General features: G+C 47.7%; 1 protein-coding gene across 5 annotated transcripts in view; it reads left to right on the top strand.

The window, feature by feature from the left end:
- The window catches only part of Aldh-III (Aldehyde dehydrogenase type III), a 232,690-nt gene that overhangs the window by 86,942 nt on the left and 124,920 nt on the right, over window positions 1-20,828 (top strand). The gene's annotated exons all lie outside the window — the stretch shown is intronic.

Below are 20,828 nucleotides of genomic sequence, written 5' to 3' on the forward strand. Positions count from 1 at the left end.
TATAGAAATCTATCAATTTGAGCAAGAGTTTTTCTATATCTTAAATATTTCCACTGTAATTATTCTACCAGCAGCATCATGCACCTTCTGAAATGACCATTGAACTTTTATTGTTTGTCAGATTTGACAAGTTTAGCAGGTTGGAAATTCTGAAAAAATGAAACTTTGACTCGTTGAAACTTGCCTCCAGTGAGCCTAGCACTTCAATGAAAAAGGCACAAAATTTGCGTTTTCGTTTACTTGGCAACGTAATTTTAAAACGACAGTAGTTGTGAACACAAAAAAGCTGCAGTTAGGTTGTCAATTTCTGATCAGACGTATAGGCTGTTTTAACGATGTCTCAAACAGCGGTAGATGCTCATGTGCGCATGTTATTTTGATACGTAATTGTGTTCAAGTAATATCAAGTGCAACTTTATTTTCCACGCCGTGGGTTGCTTTTATCGGCCAGTGCTTTGACAGGGTATGCACGAATTATTACGAACAATCCCCGTCGTGCGAGGTTCTCGCTACACAGCAGCACATGGTCAATTTCAGACCCACCTTCAAACGAAGCTGTCTAATCTCTCACATATTTAATGTCATTCAATGCTATATGATGTTGTGGAATGCTCCACATTACTTGCAGCACTGTACAGGAACTGAACAAAGCATGTGTAGGGTACAGCACCAGTTGAACACACACTAGACTACCTTGCTTTCGGAAAAAAAAAAAAGCACAATGAACGCAATAATCAAGTACGAAGAGGCTTCTGCAAGCTCCCTGACCTGACAACCATTGCTTGATGAGCCTAAAGAAGGCAGTAAAAGACAAACCAGGTGCTTGCTTCAGTGAGTGAAAAGAAATGCTCCCAGTACAATAGGAACTTACGCATTTTCACATTTGTAGAACTGCTGCTTTCCTGCATAGTGTGGGCATCACTATGGCTAATATTGATGCCAACAAATCTGCATAGTAATGTTATTGAGCAATCTGACTTGCAAAAGTTGAAACTAGAACAGGGATGGAAGTGCTGTACCAGCCTGCGCCAAAACACTTATTTTGGATGAAGATGCCAAATTTAGTACAGTGTGCATGTTCAGTGGCAATCGCACATGTGCTGGATAGCGCTTAGCCCTGCAATCCAAGCCTAAGCAACGAGTCTCAGCACTGGCGTCTTTGGAGTGTGGGTGTGTTTGTTGGCATAATTGTATTTTTTTTTATAGCCGCAAGAAAATGAAAACTGTTTTGTGCTATACAATGCATTACGAATGTTTTATACAAGTGTTATGTGTTTGCTTATATGCGGACCAGCTAAAGATGGCTTGAATTAGTGCTCATTTCAAGGGTCAGCCAGGAAGGAAAGCCTCGCTAAATGAATAGGGTAATACAGTTTGCTAATACAGTTTAGGGTAATACAGTTTCGTTATACATTTTAGCACTCACTTTCATGCTCTGTTGGTACATCTGCATCATTTAATGGGCGGACCCCGTGTGTATGCTGTTCTGCATCTATTTTGCACATATGCACCACATCCAGTTATCGGGATGATAGTATGACACGCCAGCAAACGAACTGCTGGCTTTCATGAAACTTCTTGGTCACAAATATCTAGTGGCAACTGTAATCATTGCTCAAGTTTGCACAGAGAGCGAGCCAAGCATGTAGGGTTTTGTAATTGGTCAATCTTATTGGCCAAATGGTGGTTGTAATTAAAGGTTAGGTGAAGGCATGAACTTCCAATATTGTGTTGACGGCAACTATGTTGACGACATGACTTGCGCAGATTGAAGCGAAAATGTTCACAAACCATTATTCGGCGCACAAAGTAGTGACGGTGAAGAGGGCAGTAAAGCTAGGAATGATGAAACTAGTGTTTTATTGGGCAAACCCGTGCCCTCAAAAAACTGGCTACACTCAAAGAACAATGATAGCGGTGGACACAGTCGGCGATCGCCGAAAAATCTGATCTGCTGGTCAAGTGCATCGGCTTTTATGCATGAGTCATCGAAGGTTCCAGACTAGTCGCTGATGCCCGCTTGTCTTCCAGAAAGTTGTACGCAACTCGTGCCATGCATGCAATCAGATTACACAAGCTTTGGTGACAACAGACAGCAGATAGAACTATTGATAACATTCGAGAAACTTTCGACACATGCAGGCGCGTTCTGTGCCAAGTGATAATGTGATTAACATTTGTTAGCCTGTGAAAAGTGGTTAACCGAAAAAGATAAACAAGTACATGTGTCAATGCCTCCCTCTCAAAAAGCATCGTCTCGATGCTGCAAACGTAACAGGAGAACGAAAAACAAAAGGACACTTACAAAAGTAACAAAACAATAAAGAAACAAAGTCCAAAGTGACACAGTGCAAAAGAAAAGTCCAAAGTTCAGCTATGCAAAGTCCCAAAGTTCGTTGGTACTAGTAGAATGGCTTAAATCGCACAACATGGACTATTTCAGGCCATAAGCGGTGCCACTGTGATAGCGAAATGCAATCTGGCATGACTTCATAGTCAAGTGCGCCAATGCATGGGATGATTGTGTAGGGTCTGAAATACAGTGCAGTCCACTTATAATGATACCACATACAGTTGACCCTCGTTACAATGGACCCTGATAATCTGAAAGATTGACCGTTTTATCCAAAGCTGGTAAAATTCGAAATGCCTCACTTCCGACACTTTGGCCGCGATGTGTAACAACGTTATTGCAAAGAGTGAGTGACAAACAACCAAAGTAAAAAACAAACAAAAGTCTGTTTCACCAAAAACAAACAGAAAAAGGTCTCAGTTTCACCCGAGACGCTATGCCAAGTAAGGATAGTAGTTCTATGGCGGTATAAAGTTGTAAACATTCACTTACTAACTAAATTAACAATAAGGTTGTCATGCGCTCTCAGGTAAACATGAACACATCTCGCTTGATGAACATGAAAAGTCGCTGTCGAAACGTTGGAGTGAGGAATCTCGGCAGCAGCCGCAATCGAATTGACCTTCGTGCATCTATTGCTTCAATGCGAATGAAACCTCGAAAACAAAGTGCATATGAAGCTACCGGCACTATATGCACCCTGAAAACATTGTAGATCGCTTCCAAGATGAGGACCACGCGGGCGCGCACTTTGTCCACATCACAGATTGCTTTGAAGATGCGGTGCCGGGTAAGCGGCAGACACCAGAGTAGGACTCCCTCGCCCCCCCCAGTGTTTCAAGCATGAAAGACTTCTTCCACCCTCCCTCCCTTGCATTCACACGCGCAATATTGAGCCCCAATTGTTGGCTGACCCTCGTAGGGAAGTTGTCAGCCCGTGTTGATAAGGCAAAAGTTCGTTTTATACACCTGATTCGTTACAATAATGATATAGGTGGAGCAAACTAGGGTTGAAATATGGCCTGTTATATCTGAAAGTCTGTTGTATGCGGGCCCATTGTAAGAAGCGTAGACTGTATAACAATATATTGATTTATAATGATGAGTCGACTTCAGAGTATCAACTTATGCATTAGGGCTATGAGAAAAAAACCCACATATATAATGATATGTTATTCACTACATATTGGATATATAACAATCGAAATTCTGCTTTTTGGGAGGCATTTCTCAGTTTAAATTGAAATGCACGCTCAGATTTTTAGACATCTGTGCATGCATTGTAGAAGAAGAAGCTAGCATTATGTGCAGATTGGCTGCATATAGAAATTATGGAAGCTGTAGATCTAAAAACTCTGGGAGAATCTCGAGCCAGCATGGCCTCTATTAGGCTTTCAGAGGTGGATGCATTTCCTGTTGGGATCTGTATGGACACACATCAGTTCTTGCTTATCCTTCTGTGTAACTTCGATTTATTGTCAACCAGCATTTACTCGGAATGTTCAATAAACTTTCATTTGTTATTGCGCCTTATGATTGTCCTGGTCTCTAGCAGAAAGGTGTTCATTCTTTCTTCTGTTATTGTTTGCTAAGTACTAGACATATAAGGTTCTGCTCATTTTCCTTTTGTAACTACTTTTTTTATTCCCCCCTCACCGACTACTCCAACCTTGCAATCTGCAAGGTATAAATAAAGGTACGTATAAATAAATAAATAAATAAATAAATAAATAAATATAAATAAATGAGCAAATGTCGTTCATTTCTCTGCATACACCTCTCATCACCCCTCCCGCAACAAAGGCCTCTGTGTTGTCTCGCAGTGCACATTCACATTAACTGCCGTTAGTGTTTTGGTATAGTTTGGGAACAGTGTAGTGTATAAACATTGCATGACATTAAGGTTGTGGCCTATGTGGTACATAAACAAACCTTGCAAAAGATGACATGTTGGATTGTTGAAGATAAGACAACTTGACAACTTTAATTGACAACTTGACAAAACACTTCGCATGTATTCCAACACGTGCGCTGAATATGCATTTTTATTGCTTATTAATGTGGTCGTTACTACATAACCACACCTTGTTGATTCGAAAACGAAGTTCATGAAATAACTTTGTTGCAACGTATTTAAAAAAAAATGTGTGTATCACTGTGATTGCAACACCAGAACATGATACAAACAGGCACACTATAGCATGCGGACAAATTCTCGGGACAAACTCCACAATGTTTGGATCCAGAAACTTAGGAAAAGGAAGTTTAATTCCATGGCTAGTAATGAGAGGGAGAAAGAAAACTTAATTTTATTCATGAAACAAACTCGCATTGATAAGCTTAGAGACAGTCATTGCTTAATATTTTCGAAAAGAATAATTGCTTCGCCTTTTGCCTTTGCTTTGAGTTGTCGACAAATTCGAATTCACCCTGCCATCTGCTAGCCGCCTGGTTAGCTCAGATGGTAGAGCGGCTGCCCCGGAAAGGCAGTGGTCCCGGGTTTGAGTCCCGGACCAGGACGAATTTTTCTTCAACTGTGAGGCTTTTCTTTTGAGGAACCCGTATGGGTTTCCTTTGTAGCAATTGCTACAAACGGGTAGATGTCTGATTTCCCCTTTATTAGTTACTTCTCTCCACCTTGCAAGTTTCCACAGATCTATTACCTCAAACTCTTGCCTTTGCTTCGAGTTGTTGACAAATTTGACTTTGCCCTGCCATCTGCTAGCCGCCTGGTTAGCTCAGATGGTAGAGCGGCTGTCCTGGAAAGGCAGTGTTCCCAAGTTCAAGTCCCAGAGCAGGACGAATTTTTCTTCAACTGCGAGGCTTTTCTTTCAAGGAACCCATATGGGTTTCGTTTGTAGCAATTGCTACGAACGGGTGGATGTCTGATTTCCCCTTTATTAGTTACTTCTCTCCAGCTTGCAGGTTTCCACAGAACTATTACCTCATGAATAATTATAGCTTACTATCGACATTGAAGCATCCTTTCGACAGCAAGAAAAGGAATCAGTTTTTCCAGTTTCGAGCATTGAATTGCAGGCAGTTCAAGTGGGCATACAACTTTGTGAATAGAATCTGTTTGGGAATACCAGATAGGAATGCACATTGAGGCTTTTATTCGTACTTCCTTACTTCGGTTAAGTAATCTAGTTTGAAATGACTCCCATTAGCATGTCGTAACAATGTTGATCTAATACCGGCTAAATGCATGACTGGATTAAGAAATCTGGGTCATTGCTATAAATTACAGTAAAGGAACTATAATGGTCTAACAACGTTAATAATAATAATAATATAGTATTATCATTTATTTGCACAAAGCAGGCTAACCCTGAGCAGTGCACGAGCCTGAACAGAAAGGTGAAAAACCCTACGGCAAGTGCTCCTGCTGTGGGCCTACGTTTCTGCATTATGCAGAGCCCATATTGATATGGTCTCTTGTTAGAGGTTAGCAGTATACCAACAGCACGAGGCACAGGACAACCAAGTGGACAACCGGCCTGTCTTTTAGAGTGCTGTGATGCCACTTGCCACAGTACTCGTGTACGGTGCAGAAACCTGGAGGCTTACGAAAAGGGTTCTACTTAAATTGAGGATGACTCAACGAGCTATGGAAAGAAGGATCATGGGTGTATAGTTAAGGGATAAGAAAAGAGCAGATTGGGTGAGGGAACAAACGCGAGTTAATGACATCTTAGTTGAAATCAAGAAAAAGAAATGGACATGGGCAGGACATGTAATGAGGAGGGAAGATAACCGTTGGTCATTAAGGGTTATGGACTAGATTCTAAGGGAAGGGAAGCGTAGCAGGGGGTGGCAGAAAGTTAGGTGGGCGGATGAGATTAAGAAGTTTGCTGGGACGACATGGCCACAATTAGTACACGACCGGGGTAGTTGGCGAAGTATCGGAGAGGCTTTTGTCCTGCAGTGGGCGTAACCAGGCTGCTGCTGCTGATGATGATGATGATGCCACTTGCAGGTTTCTACAAAAGTGATGGTAGCTGCTGAGGAAATTTGATGTTTCAGCATTTGTGCCTTTAGAAATATTCAGAGAGGGCTTCTATATATGTTCACAGCACACGCGCAGGCTTATATATATTCACACCACACGCACCACGCTGGACAAACCAGGCTAGGGTTAAGGTTGAATTTCACAGAATTTTCATTCCACATTCAGTAATCACAAACGGGTCATTTTTTACTTCATTCAGGGGCAAATGTGGGCATTCGGGTTGGTGCTTATTGTTGCAAGAATATGGCTAGGAGCAGGCACCACATACGCACAATTTTGAGTGATATATACACATTTCTCCAGAAGCCAATGCTGAGCATGAATAGCGCCAGGATCTCGTCGCGCTAACACGACGACTTTACTGCAGCCGACTTCTGAATACTGCACATGTGGTGAGGGTAGCTATATGGGCTTGTTTATAGGTCAGCTTGTAATTTGTTGTAGCACAGGCAGAATGAAACGGACATTGAAGACACGAGACAATAAACGGCACTAAACAACCAGGTGCGATTAGCTGTTGTTTACGTCGCCAAGCCCGGGACAGTCCATAGGCCAATGGGGCCGGTTTTCACAGGCGACACTAGTGCCGGCTGTATTCTAACGGTAGTTACACAGTTACCAGAAAAATGTTTACTTGCTAATACATAGGTTGTGTTTTAAATATTATTTGCTTATAATGTAAATTTAAAAATGACAGGCGATGTCTGAATAATTTCTAGTTGCTTAGAAAGTTACCGTATTTACTCGATTCTAACGTGCCCTCGATTGTAACGTGCACCCGTTTTCCATGACCAACGAAAGGAGAAAGAAAAACGCCCTTGATTGTAATGTGCACCTGTTTGCTGTGACCTAGAAAAGGAAGTCCTTTACAGTCCGCGCACCTAATTCTTTCATACAGAGATAAAACTTTCTCTCATTTGGAAAAAAACGAAAGATTTACTCCCAATGCACTAAAGTTGCGATAAAAAAAGTCGCAGTTTCGCTCGAAAGGTGCAGCATCGATTACGATAGCAAATTAGTAGGCAGTTATACTAAAAGTAAGGATAATAGTTTTATCGGCCGTATAAACTTTTAAACATTCGCTTACTAACTAAATTAACAAGCATGGTGTCACGCACACACAAGCAAACACGAAGACGTCTCACTCAATGACCGCAGAAACTTTAAACGCTGACGCGAGGAAATGCGATAGCAAGGAGCAAGGGAATTGACCTTTGTGTGGCCTCTTGCTTCGATGTGAACTAACCGATGAGAACACAGCGCGGTGCACCTGGATGCATAGACTCTTGTCTCCGTCGCAGATTGCTTTCAAGATAGGGGCCCTGCAGCCGCGCCGTATGTAGCAGCCACCGATGTAGTATGCTTGTTTGCGCCAGTCCCGCTCACAAGTTTCGGACTCCCGTAATGCTTTCCTTTTAATTGCGGCATTGTGATGAACTCGGCCTGTCTTTGCAGTTGGCACTTCCATGCTGATAGAGCAAACGCAGGAAACGAGAATACAGATGGTGCACTAACCTAAGCCGAAGAAAGCACTTCCTAAGCACACATATTACAGCATATTGACACGTGTACTTATCTTTATCGGGCGACCACGTTTCGCCGCTTAACAACTGTAATCGCACAGCGATGGACGCGCCTGCATGTACCCGAAGTTTCTGGAAAGTTATCGATGCTTCTATCCGCTGTCTGTTGTCGCCGAACCTTGTATTATCTGATTTCATCGCTTGACACGAATGGTGTAGATCTTTGTAGAAGGCATGCGGGTCCCAACGTTTAGTCTGGAACATTCGATGACTGCTCTATAAAAGCCGACGCGCTTGACCCGCTGATCAGATTTTCGACGATCGCCGACTGTGTTCGCCGCTTTCGTTGTGCTATAAGTGTAGCCTGTTTTGTGGGCACAGGTTCGCCCAATAAAAGCTAGTTTTGTATTCCACCGTACTGCTTCTTTCTTCACCGTCACTACCACGTGACATCTGGTGGAGGTGCTTTTGGTCCATGTACCGGACGCCCCCAACAAGCCGTGATCCAAGCCCGGACCGTAAAGAGAGCACCAACGTAGTCACGGACCATCGAGTAAGCCGTCGTCTACAACAGCTGCCCCCGGAACACGGACTTCTACCTGAGAAGACCAAGAAGATCGTGGCCAAGACAACCCCAATGGCTGCCCCAGCGACCCCCGTTGTCCTGCAACAACCTCGGGACCCACCGACCTTCCATGGAGCAGCAACTGAAGACCCGGAATCCTGGCTGGAGACGTACGAGCGAATCGCGACTTTCAACAACTGGGACTCCGACGACAAGTTGCGGCATGTATACTTCGCCCTAGAAGACTCCGCGAGAACGTGGTTCGAGAACAGGGAGTCGACATTGACAACATGGGACCTGTTCCGTACCGGCTTCCTGCGCACCTTTACAAGCGTCGTGCGCAAGGAAAGGGCCGAAGCTATGCTGGACGCCCGAGTGCAGCTACCAAATGAAAACGTTGCCATCTTTACGGAAGAAATGAGCCGTCTGTTCCGCCACGCCGACCCGGATATGGCCGAGGAAAAGAAAGTACGCCTACTCATGCGTGGTGTGAAGGAAGAACTTTTCGGCGCAATGGTATGAAGCCCACCGACGACCGTAGCAGAGTTCCTTCGCGAGGCCACCGGCATTGAGAAGACACTCGAAATGCGGAACCGGCAATTCAACCGCCGCACAAGCTCTATTCACTACGCAGGAATTCAATCACTGGCCACGGACGATCTGCGCGAGACCATCAGGGCCATTGTGCGCGAAGAACTGCGCAAGGTCTTGCCTTCGTCGCAGCCTCAAGTGGCCTCTATCGCCGACATCGTGAAAGAAGAGGTGCACCGATCCCTTGGAGTTCCTAAGGTGCAACCAGAACCACCGCAGCCGGAAGCAATGACCTACGCCGCCGTCGTCGCCCGCCGTCAAGGCCCCCCTGCGCGACCGCGCCAAGGTCCTGCAACACCGCAATTCCGTCGTCCGCCGCCGCCGCCGCCAGCGCGCCCACCCGTCGCCCAGCGCACCTATGCGAGGAAGACGGACATTTGGCGAGCCCCCGACCACCGCCCGCTCTGCTATCACTGCGGAGAAGCCGGCCATGTGTACCGCCGATGCCCATACTGCGACATGGGACTGAGAGGGTTCGCCGTCAACGCGCCGCGTCCACAGCTTGGGGAGCGCCCACGTGACATTGCCGATTACCTAGCCGGCACTCAGTGGAACTCTCGACGACCGTCCCGTTCGCCGTCACCAGGCCGCTACCTGTCGCCGCAGCGCCGTCCATACACTGGCCCAGCCCGGGGCCGCTCTGCGAGCCCATACCCGGAAAACTAAAAGCAGCAACCGATGGAGGTGCGGTTGCTGTTCGTCGAACTGACGAAGATCCTCCGCCGCCGACGAAGACGACGAAGAGACCATCTCGACGACATAACGACACGCCGCCGTCCCGACGAAGTCTGGAAGCCAAAACTACACCGACGAAAGACGACTTGACGACGCGACGTTCCAACTTCAGTTCAACACGACGCAGCCGTGATCCAACGCCAAGACCTAACTGCAATGCCAGACAAAGAACAACCGACCTCGACGTGCTTCTCGACGGCCACGCAGTCACTGCCTTAGTCGACACAGGGGCCGATTACTCCGTAATGAGTGGACACATCGCCGCCCAGTTGAAGAAAGTTAAGACCGCATGGGAAGGCCCTCAGATTCGCACCGCTGGAGGACACCTCATCACGCCGACTGGGATCTGCACGGCAAGAATAACCATTCATGACCGGACTTACCCTGCCACCTTCGTTATCCTCCAACAGTGTTCACAAGACGTCATTCTCGGTATGGACTTCCTGGACCAACACGGCGCAATCATCAACCTGAAGTCGAAGTCAGTAACGCTGTCGGAAGATAAAGCAATGCCGCCGGAGAGCCCTCGTAGCCATCACGCCTTGAGTGTGCTAGAAGATCAAGTGAGCATCCCGCCTCGCTGCAGCATTGTTATTTCGGTCAGCACCGAAACACCCGCTGACGTAGAAGGCGTCATCGAAGGCGACCAACGTCTACTGCTAGACCGTGAAATTTGCGTCGCAAGAGGGATCGCTCGACTGCATGGAGGGAAAACTGAAGTGTTGCTGACAAACTTCAGCCAGGAGTTCAAGCACATCAACAAGGGCACGACGATCGCGTACATCGAGGAAATTCTGGAAACAAGTAATGCGTTTGTCCTCTCGGATTCCGCCGCATCTACCCCGACGACCATGGTTCCCGAACCAGACTACGACATTAATCCAAATCTCCCTATGATTAAGCAACAGCAGCTCAGAAGTCTGCTCCGACGATACAAAGGCTGCTTTTCGACGTCATCGAGGATTCGACAAACACCAGTCGCCAAGCATCGCATAATCACCGAGGAATGCGCTCGACCACTCCGTCAGAGCCCTTACCGAGTTTCGGCGCGAGAACGTGAAGCTATAAGAGAACAAGTCGACGAAATGTTGCGCGACGACATCATCCAGCCGTCGAAAAGCCCGTGGGCATCCCCTGTTGTTCTGGTAAAGAAAAAGGACGGAACCCTACGTTTCTGCGTCGATTATCGTCGTCTGAACAAGATCACGAAGAAGGACGTATACCCCCTCCCACGGATAGACGACGCATTGGATCGGCTCTGCAACGCTAAATACTTCTCGTCCATGGACCTCAAGTCTGGCTATTGGCAAATAGAAGTCGACGAAAGAGATCGCGAAAAGACCGCCTTCATCACCCCAGACGGCCTCTACGAGTTCAAGGTTATGCCATTCGGACTGTGCTCGGCGCCTGCAACGTTCCAGCGCGTGATGGACACGGTTTTAGCAGGGTCGAAGTGGCAGACCTGTCTCGTATACTTGGATGACGTCGTCGTCTTCGCCGGAAATTTCGACGTTCACCTTAGGCGGCTGGCAACAGTACTAGAGGCCATCAGGTCATTAGGACTTACTCTGAAGCCGGAAAAGTGCCGCTTCGCTTACGAGGAGCTTCTATTTTTAGGCCACGTCATCAGCAAATCTGGAGTCCGCCCCGACCCGCAGAAGACAGCTGCCATAGCAAAGTTCCCACAGCCCATCGACAAGAAGGCAGTGCGTAGATTTCTTGGCATGTGTGCCTACTACAGGCGATTTGTCAAGAACTTTTCACGCATCGCTGAGCCGCTGACGCAGCTAACTAAATGTGACGTCGAGTTCAAGTGGGAAACGCCGCAGGCCGACGCATTTCAAGAACTCAAACGACGCATGCAGTCGCCGCCCGTACTTGCGCACTTCGACGAGCACGCCGATACCGAAATCCACACTGACGCCAGTAGCCTAGGCCTCGGCGCCGTCCTGGTCCAGAGAAAAGATGGACATGAACATGTGATAGCTTACGCTAGCCGGTCGTTGTCAAAAGCAGAAGGCAATTATTCTACAACCGAAAAGGAATGCCTCGCCATCGTTTGGGCTACAGCGAAATTTCGCCCTTACCTATATGGCAGGCCATTCAAAGTCGTCAGCGACCATCACGCCTTGTGTTGGCTAGCGAATTTAAAGGATCCCTCAGGACGGTTGGCACGGTGGAGCCTGAGACTACAAGAATACGACATCACTGTAACATACAAGTCTGGACGAAAACACTCAGACGCCGATTGCCTATCACGCGCCCCCATTGACCCGCCGCCGCAAGATGACGAGGATGACGACGCCTTCCTTGGAATAATAAGCGCGGAAGACTTCGCCGAACAACAACGAGCGGACCCGGAACTTAAAGGCCTCGTCGATTATTTGGAAGGGCACACCGACGTTGTTCCCAGGGCATTTAAGCGCGGATTATCTTCCTTCACGTTTCAAGACAGTCTACTCGTGAAGAAGAACTTCTCACCAGTCCGCGCCAATTACCTTCTTGTTGTCCCGTCAGGACTTCGTCCAGAAGTATTGCACGGCCTACATGACGATCCGACCGCTGGACACCTCGGATTTTCCCGGACACTATCGAGGATACAAGAAAAGTATTATTGGCCGCGCCTGACCGCCGACGTCACCCGTTATGTCAGAACATGCCGAGACTGTCAGCGACGCAAGACACCGCCGACAAGGCCAGCCGGATTACTACAGCCAATCGAGCCTCCTTGCCGACCATTCCAGCAGATCGGGATGGACTTGTTGGGACCCTTTCCGACGTCAATAACCGGAAATAAGTGGATAGTCGTGGCGACGGACTACCTCACCCGCTTCGCTGAAACAAAAGCACTGCCGAAAGGTAGCGCAGCCGAAGTGGCGAAATTCTTTGTCGAAAACATTCTGCTGCGACATGGCGCCCCAGAAGTCCTCATCACCGACCGAGGAACGGCCTTTACAGCGGAGCTCACCCAAGCCATTCTGAAATACAGTCAGACAAGGCACAGGAGGACAACGGCTTACCACCCGCAGACGAATGGTCTTACGGAGCGGCTGAATAAGACCCTCGCCGACATGCTAGCGATGTACGTCGACGTCGAACACAAGACCTGGGATGCCGTCCTGCCGTACGTAACATTCGCTTATAACACGGCGGTACAAGAAACAACACAGATGACGCCGTTCAAGCTGGTCTACGGCAGGAACCCGACGACGACGCTCGACGCCATGCTGCCTCACGTCACGGACGAGGAGAACCTTGACGTCCGTACCTACCTCCAGTGCGCCGAAGAAGCCCGACAGCTCGCCCGCCTGCGAATCAAGAACCAGCAGAGGACCGACAGCCGACACTACAACCTCCGACGACGCTTCGTGGAGTACCAGCCCGGTGACCGTGTTTGGGTTTGGACCCCTATACGCCGACGAGGACTGAGCGAGAAGCTTTTGCGTCGCTATTTCGGACCGTACAAGATCATCCGACGCATTGGCGCACTGGACTATGAGGTCGTGCCAGACGGTATTTCGCTATCACAGCGGCGCCGCTCGCGACCTGAAATAGTCCACGTTGTGCGACTCAAGCCCTACTACCAGCGTTAGCGAACTTTGTGGCTTCGCGTAACTGACCTTTGGACTTTATTTCTTTTTTGTTACTTATGTTTAAGAAGTGTCCTTTTGTGTTTCGCTCTCTTATATTTGTAGCATCGGGACGATGCTTTTTTAAGAGGGGGGTATTGACACGTGTACTTATCTTTATCGGGCGACCACGTTTCGCCGCTTAACAACTGTAATCGCACAGCGATGGACGCGCCTGCATGTACCCGAAGTTTCTGGAAAGTTATCGATGCTTCTATCCGCTGTCTGTTGTCGCCGAACCTTGTATTATCTGATTTCATCGCTTGACACGAATGGTGTAGATCTTTGTAGAAGGCATGCGGGTCCCAACGTTTAGTCTGGAACATTCGATGACTGCTCTATAAAAGCCGACGCGCTTGACCCGCTGATCAGATTTTCGACGATCGCCGACTGTGTTCGCCGCTTTCGTTGTGCTATAAGTGTAGCCTGTTTTGTGGGCACAGGTTCGCCCAATAAAAGCTAGTTTTGTATTCCACCGTACTGCTTCTTTCTTCACCGTCACTACCACGTGACAATATAGAGAAAGCTACGGCAGCTAGTAGTGTACACTTTAGCAGCTAAGCTTGAAGCACGTACGAGGTGGCCATTTTCAAATGCCACTGGCAGTATGGTAATGCAGATTTAGGGTCGTACTCGATTCTAACGCGAACACAATTTTTGGACCCATTTTATCGGAAAAAAAGTGTGCGTGAGATTTGAGTAAATGCGGTAAATGTGTATCGAAAGAGCAATGACACTTGTGAGGAGTACTGCACAGCAGACGACCAGTGCTGGCATCGTCTGCCTCAGGTATTGCTGTTGGGCTGCCCACTTGCTTTGGCCAGGTATATCCTAATTTTACCTCATTCACATAATATATATATATATAATTTGGCACTCAGAATTAGCTTGTACCTTTACCTTTGAAGGTTGCCGCTGCTGCATATGCCACGTGAAATCACAACACTCATCACACCAACTTGCTGCGAATTAACAGCTTTATTACAACAGCATCAGTCATCATCATCAGCCTATTTATGTCCAATGCAGGACGAAGGCCTCTCCCTGTGATCTCTAATTACCTCTGTCCTGCGCCAACAGCATCAGTGTTTACATGAAATAAAAGGCATGTGAATAGCGTTCCAAAAGATATACTGATGTGTAACATGCATAAGTGTTTATGTGCAAAAGGATACTGCATACAGTCCCAACCCACATTTCTGGTGAACACGAGCTGTCCGTCGCAGAATGTAGAAATACATCCGACCACATAGAGCCGTTGCAGGCTGGTATGTAGCTAAATTTCCTCCACTTCACAATATTCATGAATTGCAGCTCGATTTGAGCATAAACACGTAGCGTAGCTTTCACGAGGGCGAATTATGTCGAGACTGTCCTGGTCCAGACTGCTTGCTCTTGTCGCGATATAAAACTTTTCAGTGTTTAAGCTGAACTTGCTGCAAACAGTTTAAAATTTAAGAGAAATGTTTTGTGTACGTATCGGTTTGAAGCATTACAAATAACGTTTCCAATACATAAAGGTTTAACTGGCACTTCGATTACCGCTGCCGGCGGTGTGCTGTTGTCGTTTTGATAGGGGTGACACCTCAAGGCTTGGATGCGAAACACATCGCATGCGACAGGCTTGACTCTTTTCACTGAACTTCAGAAACCGCCGTAGCACACTCCAAAACAAATTTAAACATCAGAACGTTTTTAAATTGCAAGATGTGCATATTATTTGCTCCTAATAAAGACAGATCGACAATATTACAGTGTACATGTTTTCTTCATTACAATAAAGGAATTACGTGGCATGTGCCACAAAACCTGGCAGCAAGCAACCATAAGCGTCGCGCCAGTCGTTTTGTAGAAATCGGAATCATGTGAAATGGGCCCTGTAGAAGCCGCATTGCGACGCTCAATTGCACCAGTTTGTGTCATTCCAGTCACAGCATGTGAAAGAGCCTTCATGCTGCTTGGCTACGTGGTGCGAAATATTAGTGCATTCACTTCTTTCTGTCTCTGCGGCGTGCCGCGAAGGCACAACCTGAGTCTGGCCTCCAAGATGTCCTCAGTGGAAACTTGGGGGTCACGTCCAGGCCATGCCTGCGCCTGCCCACGCAGCTACGTGTGGTGGGCAGGCAGCTGGACTTTGCATCCGAGATCACATTGGCACCGGTGCAATCTCGGAGGCCTTCAGTTGGCAGAGCAAAGCAGGTGCGGGGAAGTTCGCTTGCCTCCTCGATCTCACTGCTGGGTTGTGTGCCGTGTGCTGCTTGATCACGGCGAGCCAAGTGAAAGCGGAAGCGAAAGACCACCACGTTACGTGTAGCACGCACTGAATATTCTTTTGGGGATATATTCAAATTTCATCGCATATGTGGCCATGTAGCAGTTTTGTGGGCTGCAAAGCTGTCTTATTTGCATGTTTACAATTGTGCACCCCATTGGGCATATACAGTGGAACCCCGTTCATACGTTTTTCACCGGACCGGGGGAAAAAAACGTAACAGCCGGGAAAACGCAACAGTGAGGAAAGCTCCGAAAATGAATGAAAAAAGTGCAGCTTCAACTATAGACAATTTATTTCCACAGAGTGCGCTTAGGACTTAAAAAAGTCTAGAATGGTGGCTTGCCGTTTCTTTCGCTCGCTATAAATCGCCACACGTTTCTCAATACCCTGGAAGGCCGCATTGCTGTCAGCGTCGCTGTGAGGTGCGACGTACCTGCGGAGGAGGTCCAGAGCCGCGACGGCTTCTCCAAAGCTAGGATTTGGAAACTCCCCGGCATCATGCGGCTCGTGCTCCTTGTCGTCACCGCGCCACGGCAATGGCAACGGACGAACGAATATCCGCGGGAAATTTTGCCCTCTTTGGCGTAATCATGCTAGCGTGCTAACGATTGTTTAGTATTGCTGCAGAGCGCGCGCGTCCGAGCAGCCCGGTTGCGCGCAGCGCGGCGTGGGAGAAACGTAAACAAGAGAGGAGAGCAGGCCCGATAGGCGGAGCAACGCCACGAGCAACGCCAACTTCCGGTTTCACTTTAGCTTCACAAAGAGTGACGTCAGGGCCTCTCCCGAGTTTTCTTCCTCCGTGAGTCGACCCGTCCAACAACCAAGCGGTGACCGTAATCACAGTGATGATAGTAAGATCATTTTTCACGAATGGCCACTTAGTGGCGGCCTCATGCGGCCTCTCGAACTGGCGTGCGGCTTCTTGCAGCCAGTTCCATAGCCAAGCCCGGCCAAGCCCAGCCAAAACTCGCCAAAAGCCAAAATGGCGGTTGGAGCGCGTTGTCTACTTTAGCCCAGGCGGGTTCGGGGTGCTAAGTTGCGACGTATCATGCGGGAACGTTTTCACAGCTACAACGTAACAGCGGGGTTCCTTATACATTGGATCCTATGGAAGCTATGCCGGGACCGGATGAAAACGACGTAGCGGCCGGGAAAACGCAGCAGTGAGGAACGTAACAGCGGGGTTCTACTGTATTGCAGTAAATGGCACTAATGGATAATGGAAGCCATACATACGCACAAACTTTGTAAACTCATCGGAAACAAACTGAGTGCTGTGGTTGGACATAAGTATTTGTGGTATGCCATGTCTAAAAAAAAAATGTTTCCTATGGGTAATGACACCGACGAAAATGACAAAAAGCCAGCGAGCAAATTAACTCTTGCAACAAAACTTAAGGCAAGAGCTCAAACAGTGTGCTGCCTTAGAAACAAGGGAAAGACTCTTGACCAGGCTGTTGCACAACTAAAACAAGAAAATGAAGATATTGAAGCTGCACTCAGAAAAATGAATAAGCTCCTGTCATATCCTAAAGGTACTTGGTTGCAGTGTTTTGAAGCTGCAAGTCCCTTGGAGGCACGCACTACAGCCCACAGTGGAGTATGTGCACACGAAGTGCCAAGAAAACATTCTTGTACTACCCAGCTGTACATGCTTACTGCCATTCAAAGCTGTTTCTAACATTGCTGTGCCCCCCCCCCCCCCCCCCCCCCGCCCCTATAAAAGAATAGTGAATTTGCCCCCTCCCTGGTGAATGTCCTGAATTTTGAGGTCCCCAGGTTTTACTCTACGAGTTCGATGCTCCTCCCACCCGAATGTTGTTGACGTGTACAAGCTTTTCATTTGGTACTCATCCAGACCTGGTCTATACAACATACTGCATGCAGCCTGCTAGCAAAGTGTTGGCAAACTGCAGCCAAAGTCTAGAAAACCAAAAAGTTTTGTTGCCAAACATGATAGGTGCAGTGAATGGTTGGCGGCATCAAGCACATTAAAGAAAAGTGAGCATGTTTTTAAAGGGTGGGGGAACGGGTAAGACAGGTGCATGACTCTTTGTCGGGCAGTGTCCATAGAATTTAATCAGTCGCCTCACTGTACATCCCATTGATTGAATGTTCGCCTGCAGGCATCTGCAAACTGGGGCTTTGACTTGAGTTGTTGAGCTTACTTTTCAACCTTCGCACATATTTTTTTCACACTACACATTGGGACAAAACATCACTTAGTTATTTGGTTCTTTTAACACTGGAACCAACATAATTTGAGGCTTTCTACTAGGCCAATACAAATAAGGAGGTACTTTTCATTGATGTATACCTATAAGGAATGCATTATGTGACCAAGGTTGGCAGGACAATTTCCTTTAGTGCTCTTAGCCAAGTTCACAATATTGTTATATGAATGCAGACATTGTGACTTCTCATTGATTCTCACCACAAAAACAGCACATTTGAAATCAATAGCTTTCTTTACTTCAACCACATTCGTTTTGCTGCCCTTTGGTTATCATTGGCCTCTGTGCATTAAAACCACACATATCGTCATCATCATCATCACCCGCATTAGGTGTGTCTCTCACTACAGACCAGCTTTTTTATAGCTTGATAAAGTAGAAGCTTGTGCGAGTTGTGGATTCAATATCGACATGTCTGCACAGCGCAAAAAACGAGGACAGAAGAAAGGACACAACACAGGTGTTGACTTAAGCTAAGCTTTATTTGTGAAATCACCAGAATTCTATACTTTAGACATGAGTATAAAGTAATAAAAGCGTTTGTATGATGTTGCACATCTCGTGAACCCCTATCGCATCACAGCCAGATACTTGATTTCGTTTTTGGTGGGGGCAGTAGATGGCATACTGATGCAAAGGTCACCCAGCGGCTGTATCTTGTCCGCATCTATGATTTCATTGGTAAGCTGTTCTCGGTGTTTGGAGATTACGACGCATTTTTCAAATTCAGGCACACAAGGGCAGTCTCTATAGGGAATGCCAAGATGACCTTGAACGGCTGTGCAAACATTGTAAAACTGCTCTTTCAATCTCTCATTTAAACATCTGCCCATTTGGCCAACATACTTTTTCCACGAGTCAAGGGAATCATATAAACCACACTCAGTGTGCATGCTCAAAAAGCTTTCTATGCTTAGTAGTGCAAATATTTCGTTGTGTGGCATGAGCATTCACATGCCTGCAGAGCAGTGATAATTTTCCAGAGCAGAAAAAACAACTTTAACATCCACTTTATTGCCTATCTTCTTCAAGCTGTGCGGTACCTTGCACAAGTAAGGGGGCACCGTGACTTGTTGTTTGTGGCAGCACAGTCTGCTGGTGCTTTGTCTCTCAGCTTGATTTTCTTTAATATCTTTTCTGCTACCGAAACTAAGAGACTCTGGCACCCAGCACATGTCAGGTGTGAAGCCTGCACGTTAAAGTACCCCTCACCAGGCCACATTGCAAATTTCGGTTATGCACTGGAAGTTTTTATGTGTTCTTTAGGGAGCGTCCTGCCACCAAAATTTTTCAGCTCTGTTCATTAATAGCTGAGATGGAAATATTTCAGTGCCGTGAACCCATGACTTCAGTAGGCGACCTCCGCTGCCAAGCGAGACACTCTCCACTTGCCCCGTCTATCCTCCGCAAGTGAGATTCCTGTCTTGCAGCTTGGGCAATGCGTGTTGCAGACGTCACATGCGCGGGCTTCGTGTTTTTTCTCTCCTCGCTTTTTGCAGCGTGGCGCACATCCGCTGATGGTGTCGCGCGCAAGCTGTTGTGATTGTGTTGTTTCGCGCAGCTCACGAGGGCACCTGAAGGCAGTGCTACACGAACACTGAGGCAGACACAACCGGATTGCAGAGTGTGGTATAGTGTGTCCCCCTGCCAGATCTCCGTGTTATCATACATTTATGTTTCGTAGTAGTCTAGCTAGATGGCGCACCCCCCTTCTGTCATGTGACGAGCTTGGACCAATCAGGAGGTGTCATCTGGCGTGTGAAGTCCTTTTTGGTAATAAACGGCCGCAAGCCGGCCCAGTCCTTTGTCCGGTTTTCATCAGGAGCAGTTGGCTCCGCGTCTCCCTCTGCGTCGGGCGGTCGCCGCGCGTTCGCTGGTCGCGGGCCCCCGCTTGCTTGCCGCTGCCGACACATCTTATGGCGACGAAGATGGGATTCCCGCAGCGGTTCCGACCGAAGCCCCAGGAAACCAATGAGCTTCGTAAGTGAAGCGTCCCTTCCTGTGTCTGCACAGCAGGCAAACGCCGCTGACGCACTTGGCGTCGCGAGGCTTCCGAGCCTAGGCCTTCTCGCCCCCTTGTTCTTCCTTGCCCCATTCCTGCTGCGAGCTCCGGCTTGTCTCCTGCACTGTCTCCTGCACGCTACTGGCATGGCTTCTTTTACGGCGAACCTTCTTGTTTTTCTTGAATTGCCCGGGCCACCGTTAATTCCATGGTATCGATGGAAAAAAATTTTTTAGGCCCACCTCGAAGCGGCTGGCAGTGGCGAGTGGACGGACGTGCGACGAGCGTCCGCGCTCGTCGGTGCTCTCGGGCGTGAGGGACAAGGAAAGTACTTTGCAGACGAGGAGCAGGAAGCGGCAAGGCAGTTAACCGGCGCAGCGTCAGCGTCCATGGTTCCATCCTTCTTGCGCACCACCACGAGTGGAGACACCCACTCAGAAGCCTCGATGCGCTCAATGACGTCGCAGTCCTCTAGACGTCGCAATTCATTTGTGACCTGGTCACGGAGAGCCAGGGGTAGTCGGCGCCAACTTTGAAGATAGTGGTTTCGCATCTGGCTGCCGATGAATTCGGTGCACAAAGTTGTTGACGAGACCCAACTCGTCATTGAAGAGGTGATCAAAACCCAGAGGCACACCTGTGGGGCTCTGTACTGAAGGAAACGATGGTAGACGACATGTCAGCGACGTACCGTCGATCTGTATGCCCAAGCGTTGGATGGCGTCTAAACCCAGCAGTGATGTTCCTGTAGTCGTTACGTGGAACGTGACGGAGCATGACCTTTGGAAAAACTGGACAGTGGCTTGAAAAAGGCCTTGAATGTCGATGCGTTGCTTAGAGAAATTTCTCAAGTCCACTGTTGTTTGTGACAGCCTGTGCTGTCAACCAAAGTGATTTCTAAAATCTTCG

The sequence above is a fragment of the Dermacentor andersoni genome, chromosome 11 (assembly GCF_023375885.2).
Source record: "Dermacentor andersoni chromosome 11, qqDerAnde1_hic_scaffold, whole genome shotgun sequence".
Lineage (NCBI taxonomy): Eukaryota > Metazoa > Arthropoda > Arachnida > Ixodida > Ixodidae > Dermacentor > Dermacentor andersoni.